At 43.7% G+C, this 14806-nt stretch overlaps 1 protein-coding gene across 6 annotated transcripts in view; it reads left to right on the top strand.

Annotated features, from left to right (window-relative positions):
* The window catches only part of SVIL (supervillin), a 214635-nt gene that overhangs the window by 22660 nt on the left and 177169 nt on the right, over nucleotides 1–14806 (top strand). The window contains exon 1 of one of the 6 annotated variants that reach the window (XM_072955386.1): nucleotides 9405–9424. The exons of the other annotated variants lie outside the window; for them this stretch is intronic. The gene's annotated coding sequence lies outside the window, so the exon portion shown is untranslated. Of the gene's footprint in view, nucleotides 1–9404; nucleotides 9425–14806 lie in introns of those variants that run through there. 6 annotated transcript variants of the gene reach the window in all.

The raw sequence follows: 14806 nt of genomic DNA, 5'->3' as shown, positions 1-14806 counted from the left end.
TGCAAACTGTAGCCTCCCGGGCATATCGGGCTTGCTACCTGTTTGTGTAAATAAAATCTTATTGGAACACAGCCACTCATTTACAAATGTCTGTTGGCACCCGTGGCAAAGATGTGTAGCTGCCAGAGACCCATATGGCTCACGATGCTTAAAATATTTACCATCTGGTTGTTTGCAGAAGAAGTTTGCCAACTCCTACACTAGCGTCACAGTGATTCATGAACATGATTTTAAAAACTCAGATGGTAGGGAAGCACTAATATTGAAAAACAAGAGTCTTATTCTCCAGAGGCAACACATTTTGATGGCTCCTGTTAATTTTAGTGGTTATTGCTTCTGTGACTAATAAATGTTTACTCAGCTGTCTTTGAGATACCTGCTTTGAGTTTCTTCTGTTCACACTGTCTGTTAGGCATGAAACCTATGCATGGACACATAGCTTCTTAGTTTTATCACTGTATGAGTTCCTCTGTCAGTTACCAATGCACTTTTAATATTCATGAATTTCTATGCCTTGTACCATCCACTTTCTTTTATCTCATGTACCAAGTTTTGTGAGATAAGGATGCCAAGTACCACTGCCCTTCTGTCTGCCTCTCTTCTACACTTGTCAATCTTTCAGCTTTTCTCCAGGTTGTCTTTACTTTTGCAATGTTGAGATTGGAAACGTTTGCCTTCTCTGACTGGCAGTATTTGCTTTGCTTTGGCCATAGGTTGAATTTGAACTTTGCAAGACAGTGATCATGTCAATGGAAAGACTGTGGTGGAGCCAAATAGTGTGCTGTGGTTACACCTCCCTCTCTGTAATTCTGATATCACAACTACAGCATCAAAGAGAAAATTCCTAATGTCATTTACAAGTGGATTCACTCTGTTAGATTCCACCAGTCGCTCAAAATCATTGCAGATTTGGACTATGTCTTTCTTGCATTTTGTTTGTGGCATTTATTTTTCCTTGAGTTTTTATTTGCCTTTTTATTTATTGAGGGAAGATTCATGTCTCCTTTACCACGTCCCTAATACTCCAGTCTAGCTTCTAACTCATTTGTCTTTTGCTTAGAATAAATGCCTTTTCCTTGAAAACATTCTTTGTGGAGCCTACTCACTGAAGTTCTCTTTGTTTCCTAGGCCTGCACCTGGTAGTTTCCCTTGAATTCCGCACTTTGATCTACCATTTTCCACAATTTGATCTACCATTTTTGCAGGCTGCATTTCCTCTTTCTTGTTTTCGACTCTCATTTTGGTGACATATCATCTCACGTGACTTCTTTGGATTGAAGTAAACTTCCTAAGTCTTGCTTGTTTGAAAATGTTCTTCACTATGATTGGTGTGGATTTACAGGTTTGAAATAAATTTTCTCTCAGTGTCAAAAATCTAGCCCCATTGTTGTTGACTTGAAAAGCCATATGGCAGTCCGATTTTTTTTTTTAATACCTTTTTAACTGAAACTCTCTTTTTCTTTTTGGAAGCTCCTAGAGTTTCTCTCCTTTTTATCCCTCAGTATTCTCCAGTTTCATGGTGATTTCACGGTGATGTGTCTGGGTGAGTCTTGTCATTTACTGTGTTTAGTCGTCAGTGAGTGTATCAGTCAGGTTCTGTTCAGGAGACAAAAATCATACAGTAATTTGGACAGGGAAAGTTAAAATAATTACTAACTAGTAGCAGGGAATTAACTACAAGGAGGTCAGCAGGGGGTTAGTTACAAAGAGAAAAAGATAAGGAATGCAGCAGTGGTGGGTACAGAGGGTAGCCACTACCTCCGGGGCTGTGGCAGGATCAAGTTTGGAAGCAGCTGCCCCTTGCCCACCCCCAGAGCTGGGAGTCAGGTCCCACTGGAGGGGGCATGGCTCTGTGGCCCACTGTGCCAGAGCAGTGGAGTGAGGGGCTGCATGCAGTTCTGGGTGGGATGCTGCCTCCCAGGGGGGTGATGAAACTTGCTAGGAAGCCCCCCACTGGTGCCTGCAAGCCCTGCCCGGGCGCCTGCAAGTTCTCACTGAGCGACACACGCAGGCTAACTGCTGCTGCATCCCGCTGGGTGCCTGCCAAGCTGGGTGGAAACTCCCTGCAGAGGTGTTGTAGACCTGCTGGAGTGGCTGCCCTGAGGCCCTTCACATGCTGTTGGCCCACTGGCACTCAGGAGCAAGCTGGCAGGAACACACCTGGCAGGGAAGCCTTTCCTCCTGCACTGCCCCTCCTTCACCCCAACAAAGCTCAGCCCCCTGGCAGCTGGCAAAGGAGACACCTCCCCAGTCCAGCTCCAGGATTAGGAAGTAGAAGAACAAAGTGGATTGGCAGCTGAGAGGCCATGCAGTGATAACCAGCACAGTCTTAAAGTCTGATGACTCCTGTCTCCCGTTAGCTCTGGGAAGTTTTCTTGTATTATTTCCTTGATAATTTCTTCCTAGCTTACCCACTACTTTCCTGTGGTTTTTAGGACTGTTAGAGAAATGTCAGACTTCCTGGATTTAGTGCTCTTTTTATCTTTTCCCTAACTTTTCATCTCTTTGTCTTTTTGCTGTGTGTTCTGGGAAGTTTCCATAACTTTATCCTTGAACTTGTCTGTTGAAGTGTTTATTTGGTAATCACATTTTAAAATTTCATTAATTCTTTTTGTCTTCAGATTGTATATTTTTCTAAGCAATCTGCACGCTGTTCTACTGTAGTTTTTGCATGCTCCTATGGTTATATTGTCTTGAAAATGTGTCAGAATCTTTTGTTTCCTAGTAACTGATTCCTCTTTCACTAATGTAAGTTTACACATTAGAAAAGAAAGATGTTTTTACCATCATTTAGTGGGTCAGACTACCTGAGTTTAAACACAGCCCTGATATATGTTAGCCATGTGTGTATCTACATATATATATATGTGTGTATGTGTCTGTGTGTGTGTGTGTGTACTCATACATATTAGCTGTACTATGGCCTTACTAAGACTTAATTTCCTCATCTGTAAAATGGGGATAATGGTACCTCTTTCAGACATATTATGAGAGTAAATCAGAAAATACATGAAGAGTACTTATCACAGTGGCTTTGGCATATTATTATTTGTAAATATGCCATGTTATTTTAACCTAGTTGACTTCATTTAACTATTAAGTAAAAAGCACTTCTAATCTGTGAAATACTGTTTCTTTGGTTCATTACTATACCCATTTCTGACACTATTATTACCACTACTACCAGGATTATCTTCAATCAGGCATAATAATTAGCAGAAATTAGTTTAGGGCAAAATTGATAGAATGTGATTTGAAGACATTTGAAGTTTCCTTTCCTCAGAATTTTTCTTCCAGCTTTTAAAATATTGAAAATGTTTAGCCCCCAGAAAGATGCAGAGACAGTTTAATGAATCTGACATACTTTACACCTAGATTTATCAATGGTTATTCACGTACATTTTTTCCCCTTGCTGAATCATTTGAATATAAGTTGCAAACATCATCAAATTTATCCCTAAATAAATACTTCAGGCATTTCCTAAGAATAAGGACAATCTCCTCCTAACCACAATACATTATCACACTGAAGATAATTAATATTAATTCAGTAATGGTATCTAATATACTGTTGCTTTAAAATTTTTTCCAATTGTCACCCCCCAGATTTTTATGCCCTCCATCCCTGGCCCACCCATATCCAATTAGAGTTCATGCATTTTGGGGAGGGTTATATTGCCATTTTTTGTTTTTCATGAAACTGTCTTTTTCTCCCCCAAACTTGAACACATTTACCCATTTCCTCAAGTGAGGTATGCTATGCTTTTTATTAATCAAACATTGGTTAGTTACAGCACAGTAGTCCTATTAGAACTGTAACAGTTTCTTGAAGAGGAGGGAAAACAATGGGTATATAATTAATGTTTTGAGTTCCCATTCAAATTTCTATGTATATTCTTTAGCCAATAAATACAGCCTTGGAGACAGTCAGAATGGATCACAGATAAGCTATAATTTTTAAAGTTTGGTAAGGTGAATTCCTAAAATATAAAATTGTGTCTCCTATATGTCTGTTTTAATCCTAGTATGTGATAAGAATTGGATCTAAAAATAAATGAACACTCTTAGATTCCAGAAAACATACCTTTACAATAAAAATTAAAATAGATTTCCAGTGATACCCTGAGTATGAGAATGCTGGGAGAGTCTTCGTCTGAAATGAACCAGAACTCCAGCTTTTGCAGAGGGGAAGGCACTCAGAACATATTAGGTCAAACTTAGAAGCTTATGTGTTTGTGTGTGAGAATTTGTAATTATTCTTTTTAAAGTTAGATTTCTCAAGTGGGGAGAGTACAGCTCAGTGGTAGAGTGCATGCTTAGCATGCACAAGGTCCCAGGTTCAATCCCAGTATTGCCATTTAAAAAATAAATAAACAAATAAACCTAATTACCTCCCACCTCCCCTGAAAAAAACCCCTAAAAATTAGATTTTTCATCTGGTAACAACCAGTCATGCTGTACAGTTTCCTGTTTGCTGCTGTAACAAATTACCACAGGCTTAATGGCTTAAACTGACAGTCCCCGAGGTCCAGAGTCTGCAATGGAGTCTCATGGGGATAAAATCAAGTGTCAGCATGACCAGTTCCTCCCAAGGCTCCAAGAGGAATTCTGTTTCCTTGTCTTTTTCAACATCGAGCGTCTGCCTGCATTCCTTGTCTTGTGCCTACTTTCCTTCCTTCCTTTTTGCACTGCGTCACTCCAGTCTTGTTTCCCTCCTCACGTTGCCTTTTCTTCTGTAGTTAATCCCTCTCTACTTCATTCCCGTAAGGACACTGGTGATTACGTTGGGTCCACCCAGATAATGCAGGATAATTTCCTCATCTCAAGATCCTTAGCTTCATTACATCTGCAGGGTCTTTGTTTGCCATGTTAGGTAACATTCCCAGATTCCAGGGATTAAAACATGAGTATCCTTTGTGGGGGGCAGGCGGAGGAAGGGGGCGTTACTCAGCCTACCACGCACACCTGTTTCTTTCTGACCATGAGTATTTATGGAGCCTACATTACCCTTGGCTGCACTGCTGATCTCTTTGGGAAAGTTGCAAACTAGAGGAAAATGACCCTCCCCACATATTTTCCTTTAATTACCAGTATTCAAGCATAAAGAACTTCTAACACTTTATGGTTTCTATTATATGCATTGAAAAAATAATTGTTAAACTCTCATTTCTAAAGGTATTCATATATTTAAAATTAACACCATATTTACATGGTTTAAACAGATCCACTGCAAGCATCTGAATTTAAATATAAAATCAGTGCATAAATCGAGGGTAATTTTTTAAAAACTGCTTCCTTAAATGTATTACATGTTAAAGTAGCACCCCCACCCCCACCCCCGAAGGACTCCTGAGGAGGTATCTGTGCATGTCTTTTGGTTTTGGAGGTCAGGCCTTGAGTCGCTCTGGGATATCTTTGCTGATGGAGGAAATGATGGAGAAAGCAATGAAATTGAACAGTTACGCAAACAGCCCAGGGGGGGTGCTGGCCCCTTTCCGTGTAAGCTCGAGCTGACATTCTGTTCACATAACCCCCCGCCCTCTTTTCACCCTTGCCAGTGATGTGGGCTGATCAGGTTGTCCCCGGGAGGATTTCGTGCTTGGTGTGTATGTGTTTTCCAAATCACCAGGCTCGGAAAAGAGAGGAGGAAGTGGCGGGAATTGCTCGGACCCTGGGTGACAGACGTGCCTGTTCTGTGAATACAAGGTGGGAGCGGGACGAACCTCCCCAGGCCCTCTGCTCCTGTGGGCATGATTTTTCCCCATGAACTTCTCTGTGATTTAGGACCGCTTTTCTGATTGCTCCACCTTTGACCTTGGCGGTGGGGTTGGCCATCTTGGCACTTGTATCATCTCAGCGTTCGTTTGTCACCCACGCCTTCCCTGCACAGGCAGAGTGTGAGGTGTAAAGAAAGGACGCAGAGCACAGGCTGGCCCTGCCCCCCTGGACGTGAGCGGTGGAGCAGGAAATCCAGGCTTGCAGACGTGCTAGGTGCTCTAAAGGGTGCTGCGAGGAAAATGGGGCTGGGTGTAGGGGGCGTCCTGCTCTACACTGGGTGGTCAGGGAGAGAAGGTGCCTCTTGAGCAGAAATCTGAAGTCTGAGGAGTAGCAGGGCCGTGAAGTGTTCTGCTGGCGGCACTGGCTGCACGTGCAAGAGCCCCGTGTATATACGTCCATTGCACGCGTGGAACTTCAGTGCACTTTTGTTCATACATCTTCCTGCTGCATCCTGCGGGCCCTCCAGGACAGAGGCAGTGGTTCGTCACTGTCCCTCCAAAGCAGAGGGTGTTTTGTGGCTGAATGATTGGATCCCCAGAGTAAGATTTGGTGGCTGCATCTTCTATCCTGGCTTTGTTATTGGAAGAGTTTATGTCCCAGGGTCATCCCCTCAAATCAAGGTGAACAGTAGTTCATTTTTCTCTTTCACCAGTAAATGGTCTTAGTTGTGCATGAAGCGAACAACTGGGGGATGGTCAATAACCAGAGAAATTAAATTTTAGGTGGAATTTAGTGAACACGTAATTGGGAACTGAATCCACATGAGGGCCTGTGTTAGATGCTTTGGAGATTAAAAAAAAAGTACTATGTTTACTACTATATATAAAATAGATAAACAACAAGGACCTAATGTAGAGCACAGGAAATATGTTCAATTTCTTATAATAACATATAATGGAAAATAATCTGAAAATATAAAATATATATGTATACATATAACTGAATCACTTTGCTGAACACCTGAAACTAACACAACATTATAAATCAACTGCACTTCAATAAAAAGTTAAAAAGAGTATGAGAAAATCCCTGCTGGTGAGGCAGATACAGTGTAGATAGACATTGCCAAAGTATGGTGAAGCAGCCTATTTTATGTTGCAATTTAGTGCGTGCTCGGTTACTAAGTGAATGCACACAGACTCGTGAGATGCTGTGGGTTTAGCGGGTGGTGTGAGCTCTGTGCGCCGGAAAACTTCACGGGAAATGACAGATTTGTTTGAGAAAAGGAGTGGTTGCAATTGGGAGGGTGAAAGGCCAGGGAGCCTAGGCCACAGAAGCGGGAGATGGCAGTGAACTTCCAGGTTAATGAATGTCTCAGTCTGTTCAGGCGGCTCTCACGGAACACCGTAGACTGGGTGCGCACATAGCAGACTGTATTTCTTGTGGTTTTGGAGGCTGGACGTCCACGATCAAGGTGTCTGGTGAGGACCCCCTTCCCAGCTCATAGACAGCTGGCTGGCTGCCTGCCGAGTCTGCATGCAGTGCAAGGGGCCGGGGGCTCTCTGGCGTCTTTTATAAGACCACTGATCCCATTCACTGGGGCTGCACCCTCGTGACCACCTCACGTCCCCAAGTTCCCACCTCCTAGTGCTTCATACAGGGGTTTAGGTTTCAACATATGAATTTGTGGGGAACACAAGCATTCAGTCTAAAGCCGTAAACACACGGATCCAGAGCACATGTGACAGTTACCTCCCCCGGAGTCTTTGTCCTGTCCACTGACTGGGTCAGTTTTCGGTGTGGCTGAGGCAGTCCTGCTGGGGTGGGAAGCCCCCCGTATTTAAAAGCACTATTATTTTCAGACCCATCTAGGGATTGTTCACCTCCCTCCACCCCTCTGAGGCCACCAATGTCTGGACCTTTCCCTTAGCAGAGGGTGCCTGTCTGGGGCCATGTGGCCACCCTGCTGACCCCACTCTGGGGTCTTTGTTCTGAGCCCAGGACCCCGGTGGCTGCTGGAGTGCGTGCGCTTGGGGGACTGGCTGACAGAGGGGCCTGTGTTCTGTCCTCCTCCCCTTTCCCTGCTTCGCTTGTCATGAATGAAGAGCACATGAGTGGAGAACAGGAATGCATTTGGGGGGGAAGATGTGATTTTCAAGAGGGGCTTTTCTGACAGCAGGTGGTGGAGATGGCTGAGGGCTGACAGCTCCCTACGGGCAGAGCCAGCCTGTGCAGGGGACATGCTCAGTAGCTGGTATTTGACCCTAAATTGACCTGAGTTACTTTCAAATCCACTGTTAGGAGGGGACCTGAAATAACTGAACCCAGAGAAATGTTAAAATACCGATGAAAAACCATGCAAATGGGGGAAGAGTTGTGGATCTGTTTTAAAGTGAGAATTTTTTCTTTCTTTTTTTTTAACAAAAACTAAGCTATTTCCTATATTAAAAATAAACCCCTAGATTATTTCTTATCACCTCTGAGCCTACTTTTAGGGGCTTTTGGTTTTTGTTCTTGCCTTTTTTTATTGAAATATAGTCAGTTTACAATGTTGTGTTAGTTTCTGGTGTACAGCATAGTGGTTCAGTTATACATATATTGCTTTTTTTTCTAACAGCAAAGCAAAAGGAAATAGCATGTATCCATTTAATGAATATTTATTTGCTAGGCTGCCTATCAAATCTTTAGAATCTGTGCCAGGAAGTAAGATCAGAAAGACTTCATTCCTGCTTCCCTCGAGTTTGGGGTCTACATGAGGGCAGATGTGCAAAAAACAGGGTATCAGTGGGGGGCTGTGAATTGGAGGTTTGCACCAGAAATAGGAGCCGTCCAGAGGCAGGGGACTTGTGTGGTGATCAGATTGTCCCCAGTCGGTACATTTGAAAGTCATGAAAGGTCAAAGGTCTGTGAGCTTTGCTGGTTTAGGGATTTCTTTTCACTGTCACCATAATGTATTTTGGACTGATGCCCGTTAGGGCTGCCTTATTTATGAAGTGGAGTAACTTCATTGATTCTTCCGACCACATATGATAAATCTCATCCATTTGTGGTTGAGCTGACGCCCTGATTTTGGCTGCAGCTACCCCCCAGGTCCAGAGGGGGAGTGACGGAGTAAGTGCAGAAGCTCAAGCCTACAGCGGGCAGCTGCTTCGAGGAGCAGACCGTCCAGTTCACCTCCTGCAGAGTCAAGCATGGAGCTCAGCCTCTCTGCACCTGGTCTCCGAGGGATGGGTTTGGCTTGGGCCCCCCAGGACATATAAATGCTGCAGGAAGACAGAAGATGGAAGATACCTGATTGTACTGTTGGGTGTGAAGTTTTGGGTTTTTTTCTGTCTTTTGGGAGCTTTTCCTATTTTGATGGAACATTTGTTCCAAAACTAGCACCTTCTCTAGCCTTTACAGATGTCTTTATGAGGCTCTAGCCTGGGGCAGTTCCCTGGGAAACACCGTGGCTTATTATTTTAAAAGATGCCACCACATCCTGCAACAGAATCCTTTTAAAAATATTTTATATGATCCTACAAATTTATTAGAATGTCACAATATATGAAAAGATAGCCTGGAGCCTTCTAATTAAGCCGTTTAATTGTAAGATTTCAAGCATCAAGTTAGGACAGTTTTCTGCAAAACATAAGTGACTATTTTATGAATATATTTGTGAACAACAATTTTCTGTCAAATGGAGAATCATTTTGTATAGAAAATGGTAAGTGGATGTATTTTTTTTAAATACTAAATTATTTTTTTTTTATTGAACTGTAGCAAGTAAGAACCTTGTTGCTTATTTTATATATAGTAGTGTGTATCTGCTAATCCAAAACTCCTAATTTATCCCTCCCCCTCTTTCCCCTTTGGTAGCCGTAAGTTTGGTTTCTATGCTGTGAGTCTGTTTCTGTTTTACAAATAAGTTAATTTGTTTCATGTTTTAGATTTCACATATAAGTGACCTCATATGATATTTGTTTTTGTCTGACCTAGTTCTCTTAGTATGATCACCTCTAGGTTGGTGCAAATGGCATGATTTCATTCTTTTTTATGGCTGAGTAATATTCCATTGTAGACATATACCACAACTTCTTTATCCATTTATCTGTCGACGGACATTTAGGTTGTGTTCATGTCTTGGCTATTGTAAACAGTGCTGCTGTGAACATTGGGCTGCATAAATCTTTTTGAATGGGAGTTTACTCTGGATATATGCAACTGGGTATATTATTAGATATAAAAATTATCTTTTTCGTATTAAAAAAGAACAGTCTTATGCTTCTTGAGGAAAGTTGGGGTTTACACATCTCCCCATTCCCCCAACTCAAACTAGCTTAAGAAAAAAATGCAATTTGTTGACTTATAAACTAGGGAAATCCAAGCATGAAGCTGGCTTCAGACAGGGCTCAAGTGCCCTGTGTACACTATTGGCCTCATTTTTCCTTGCAGGAGATGGGCCTGAAAGATGGGCTCTTACAGCTTCGACCCCCCAAAAAAGAGAGACCCTCTTTCTTCCAGTGCCACTCTTATGAAAGGAATCTCATTGGCCTGGGTCCCGCACCCATGGCTGGGCACAGAGGAGTGGGCTACTGTACAAGGTCCATCCTTGTGGTGAGGGGTGGGTGGGGTGTGATGAGGAGAGAGGAGGAATTCCCAGGTGAAGAGAAGGTCCAGGCCAGACAAACCCACGTGTGTGCTGGGAGGGCCTGCTGGTGCAGAGTCGGGGGATGAAGAGCAAAGTTGCCACCCTACCCTCCTGGTAATAGTAAGGTGAGCCTTGAGGTTGCGGGCTGAAGTATAATGCTTCTCAAACCTGCTTTTATTTAAAGTATCTGAATAGCCAAGAAGGATGAGCTCACAGTTGGGGGTGAGGGTGGGAGAGGGAAACAGCCAAATGCCGACTTAAACAAATAATGGAGACAGTATGAATATCTTCACTGCTTTATAAGCTATGGGAGGGGATTCACGGTGGGCTGGGGGTGGTGCCCAGACCCTTCTGTGACATTTCCAGGCTTCTGTGGGTAGAAGGATTTTACAAGTGTATCTCCTTGGTGGGAGGGTGCCCCAGGGACCACGTGGTAGGTGAGGGTGTTTGGGGAAAATCCTCAACCCCAGCTTCTCAGCGAGAAACATGACTGCTGAACTTTGTTTTACTGTGAACTTCCAACATCCCCAAATGAAGTTGGTCTCCACGTCTCCTCTAGCATCATCTTCATCCAACTCTTCAAGCTTCCTTCTTATTTCAGCAGTTTTGTCTTATGCTGTGAACAGTCTCAGTCTTGGTAAAGTATCTGCTAAAGATATTTGGAGCCCCTTTTGATTTGACGTGAATTAATTTCCTTTATCTGTGTTTTTACTCTTGCTGGTGTCATCTTTTTCCTTTTTGAAGAAAAATCACAATTCTCTAAGTTTGGGAATTCGCCTTCATCTTTGCTGGGTCAATCAGACTCCAGGTGTGCAGACTTTTAAAATTGCCCTCCAGTTCTGACACATCTGTCTAAAAGGAGAGTTTAGAAGCCAAACCACTGTCCAGCTGGTTTGGTTTCTTTGCTTCACAGCCTTGCATTTTCACCCACCCATGTGCCCAGAGGAACGAACAGGGCCGTAGGTGGTCCTGACGGCAGGTGCACCGAGGCCTGGCGTGAACTACCTTCTGCTCTCCTGCCTGGAGATGTGGCCCCATCTGGCTTCCCCTCCAATGTGCCCCCTCCACCACCAGTATCACTTGCTAAAAAATTTAGCAAATCTTGCTGGAAAAAACCTCTTTGTCAGTTTGGCCTCAGTGTGTCCGGAGCTCTCATCAAGGCCATAGCGACCGGATAGCAGTTGTTCAATTATTAAAATCCACTCTTTCATTCCACTATCAGACGGAGGAAGGGCCGGCCTAAATCCAGCCTGTCGACCAGTTGTTCAGATCTGTCTTAACTGCATTAAAATCAGTGGTTTTACAGTGTCATTTGACGATGATGCTCTTCCAGCCCGGCTAGCTCCGTTTACTTTTAAAACAGGTGCAGCTAGACAGGCACCAAACTTGATCACCTTGTCATCTGTTACCAGTTTTCCTGTCCGCCTTGACTCTGAAATGGAGCTTGAAGGAAACTTCCGCCAATGATTAATTAGTTTGCATGAAGGCAGTTCTGCTGTCTACACCTAGCGCCCAGACGTCTTTTTAAATTTTGGATGGGGGTTAATTAGGTTTGTTTGCTTATTTTATTCATTTATTCATTTATTTTTTAATGCAGGTACTAGGGATTGAACCCAGGACCTCGTACATGATAGGCATGCACTCTGCCACTGAGCGATACCCTCCCTCCAGATGTCTTTTTAAATAGAAAGTATGGGATGTGTTTCCCTTTAAAGTTTGCCTCTTTTTGAGAGGAGTGGGATGATTCAGGTGGCAGGGTTTTCTCATGGGAGACATCAAGGTTATTCACCCTCTGACGAATTAGTATTTTATTTCATTTTTATTTATTTATTTACATGTACTTTTTAATGGAGGTACTGGGGATTGAACCCGGAATGTCATGCGTGCTAGGCACATGCTCTACCGTTGCGCTGTACCCTCCCGCAAATGAGTGTTTTAAATAAGTGGTTGGTACTTTATAAATAATTTAACTTGCCACTGAGGCCCTGGTTTTTGCTTTATCTTCATTCCTGATCTGCCTTCATTTTTGTGGAAGCCAGGGCTTCGCCCTCTGGCAGAAAGAGCCCACTAAGCCCTGGGACCCTGATTTGATCAGTTTCCTAGTGTCTGCCCTCGGAAGTGCCGCGAGGGGTGGGGTGTGTGCAGGAGAGAGAGGAGCCTGGCTCTGCGGTGGTACCTTCATCTGCTCTCACTATAACCATCTTTCCTTCTGAATTCGCAGTTACCCTAGAACCCTCAGTTTCTGGACATTTCTGTCCCTAAGGTTGTTTATTTCATGTCAGTCTCTCACCTGGAGGTTTCCCCACACGTCCTGAATTCTTTAGTTTTGCTTTTCCTCTTTCGTTATGTAAAGACAGCATTAAATCATGTTTTGGGAAACCCTTACAAAGTAATTTTTGTCATTTGCATCCTTGTTTACACAGACGAACATCTTCTTACTGGGGTGCACTGGTCACCCATCCTGAGTCTCAGGGGTTCTCTATGGAATGCGGGGACATGGTGTCCTTCAAGAACCTCACTGGACTCCCTCGCCCATCACAGCTTCTAGAAGCTGGAATTGGTATCAGTCCATCTGTGGGGTTTGGGGCAGAACACTCCATCTCCTAAGCTTGCTTCTAAAATGGGGGTAATATTTACTGATGAATGAAGATTTTATTAATGTTGGTGATGAACTTGCATAGGTCAAGCACATAGATACTCTTACTTCTTTCAGGAGGAGCTGCTGGTAGTCTGGCTTTTCTCGCATTTGAAGGTATCGTACTTAAGAAGAATGCCTTGGGGACTGTTTCTAGGTGGGGAGAACGGGCTGGAATTCACAGCTGTCTTGTATGTGTGCAGTGGTGCTGAACACAGCCGTTTAGCACTAGATTGCAGAAGGGTTTGGAACAGCCCCTCCCACCCCCAGAGCCCTGTGAGGGTCCTCGCTCTCCGATGCTGCCTGACACCATTCCTGCGTGGTCCCCAGCCCTCTCTTTCCTCTGCTTCCCCAAGTATCTCTAGGAAAATACTGTCCTTCAAATGAGCAATCCTGCATTTTGATTTGAAGAGCGAGACAGTAGGAAGGTATTCGGTGATGTCTTCACAGTGGAAATCATCTGTGCTGTGTATGTGTATATTGAAAGGGGGAAGAATATTCTAGACTGTTTTGGTTTTTCCTTCCTCCTTCCCTTCCCCAAGCCCTCAGATAAATACACAATGCAGAGGTCCCCAGTGGACTCTGGGGCTGCCCAGCTTGGTTTGAATCCTGGTTTGGCTCTGGCACCAGAAAAAGTTGCGTCACAGTTTTCTGACTTGTAAAATGGGGACAGTTCCCACCTCGTAGGGTTATTATGAATTTTAAATGCATATGGAAAACACAGTGCCAATACTATGTCAGTGTTAGAGATCATTAAACCAAAATCGTAAGGGTCATTTCTCTTCTGGAATAACTGTGCGGAAAAAGGGTTTTAGAATGTTGCATACAGAAGTGTTACTTTTCTGTATTTTCACAGTAATGAATAAAATTCCTAGTCACAGTTTTGGGTGGAAAGGAGAAGCCCTAATTAGAGAAAACCTCTGAGGCAGCTTCCCCGACGTTTCAGAGTGTAGAAAGGACCTCTCTTTTGTGTGTAGCAGGAAAAAGAATAAGAACTCACCACCTGAATATCTTCTGTACAAAGTACTGTGCTCCGTGCTTGGCGCTTAAAGCTGTAAGAATCTTACGACTTTGTTTCTAGACCCATTTTACAGACTAGTGGAGGTTTGTCAAGGTGAGGAAACTGTGGAGTTAGGAAGTGTTTGAAGGCAGTCCATCGGATTCCTGAGGCCACCTGGTCCCTCTGTTTCTCAGGCTAGAAGACTGCTCAGCAAACGCGAGGACGGGTGGGTTAATCACGCTTATCAGCATCTTAATGACATCATCTCTTAGAGCTGATGGGAAGTCTCCTGGTGCTTTTAGCAGGCGCTTTTAATGTTAACAGGCACCTGCTTCTAAAGTCAATTGGCCAAAAAATCCTGAACCCAATCCACGACTTCTTGTTTCCCGTGATTTGGTCAAGTTTCCCTGTATCAACGCTTCCTTTTTAGGGCTGTAAGGCAGCCCAGCTTCTTCCCCCAGGTTGACGTAAGTCACTTACCTGGGTGAGCAGAGCAGGGATTCCCCTGGTTCTGGAATTTCCAGTCACCCACTGATTCCGCTCCAGAAAGGGGACCAGAGCTGAGGGTTCATCTGATTCACTGAGCGTGAGTCTCAGATATTTGGGAGGGCGGTTTTAAGCAACTTCTTCTTGTGGTTCTTAAGACTACAGTGAGTGGTGAAATGGTTCAGGCATCTACGCGGGATTCCCCACCTTTGTTCTTCAGACTCAGTGGATGTGGGAGCTGGGAGCTTTGTTGTCCTTCCTGGAAGGAAGTGTTAGTCACATCTTAACCCTGAGTTAGACATTTACGCTCATTTGAGAAATAAGCAAATCTGGCAAG

Source organism: Vicugna pacos, chromosome 35 (assembly GCF_048564905.1).
Source record: "Vicugna pacos chromosome 35, VicPac4, whole genome shotgun sequence".
In the NCBI taxonomy this organism is placed as follows: Eukaryota; Metazoa; Chordata; class Mammalia; order Artiodactyla; family Camelidae; genus Vicugna; species Vicugna pacos.
Note: the sequence above shows the minus strand (reverse complement) of the source record. Positions and strands in the feature narration are given on the sequence as shown.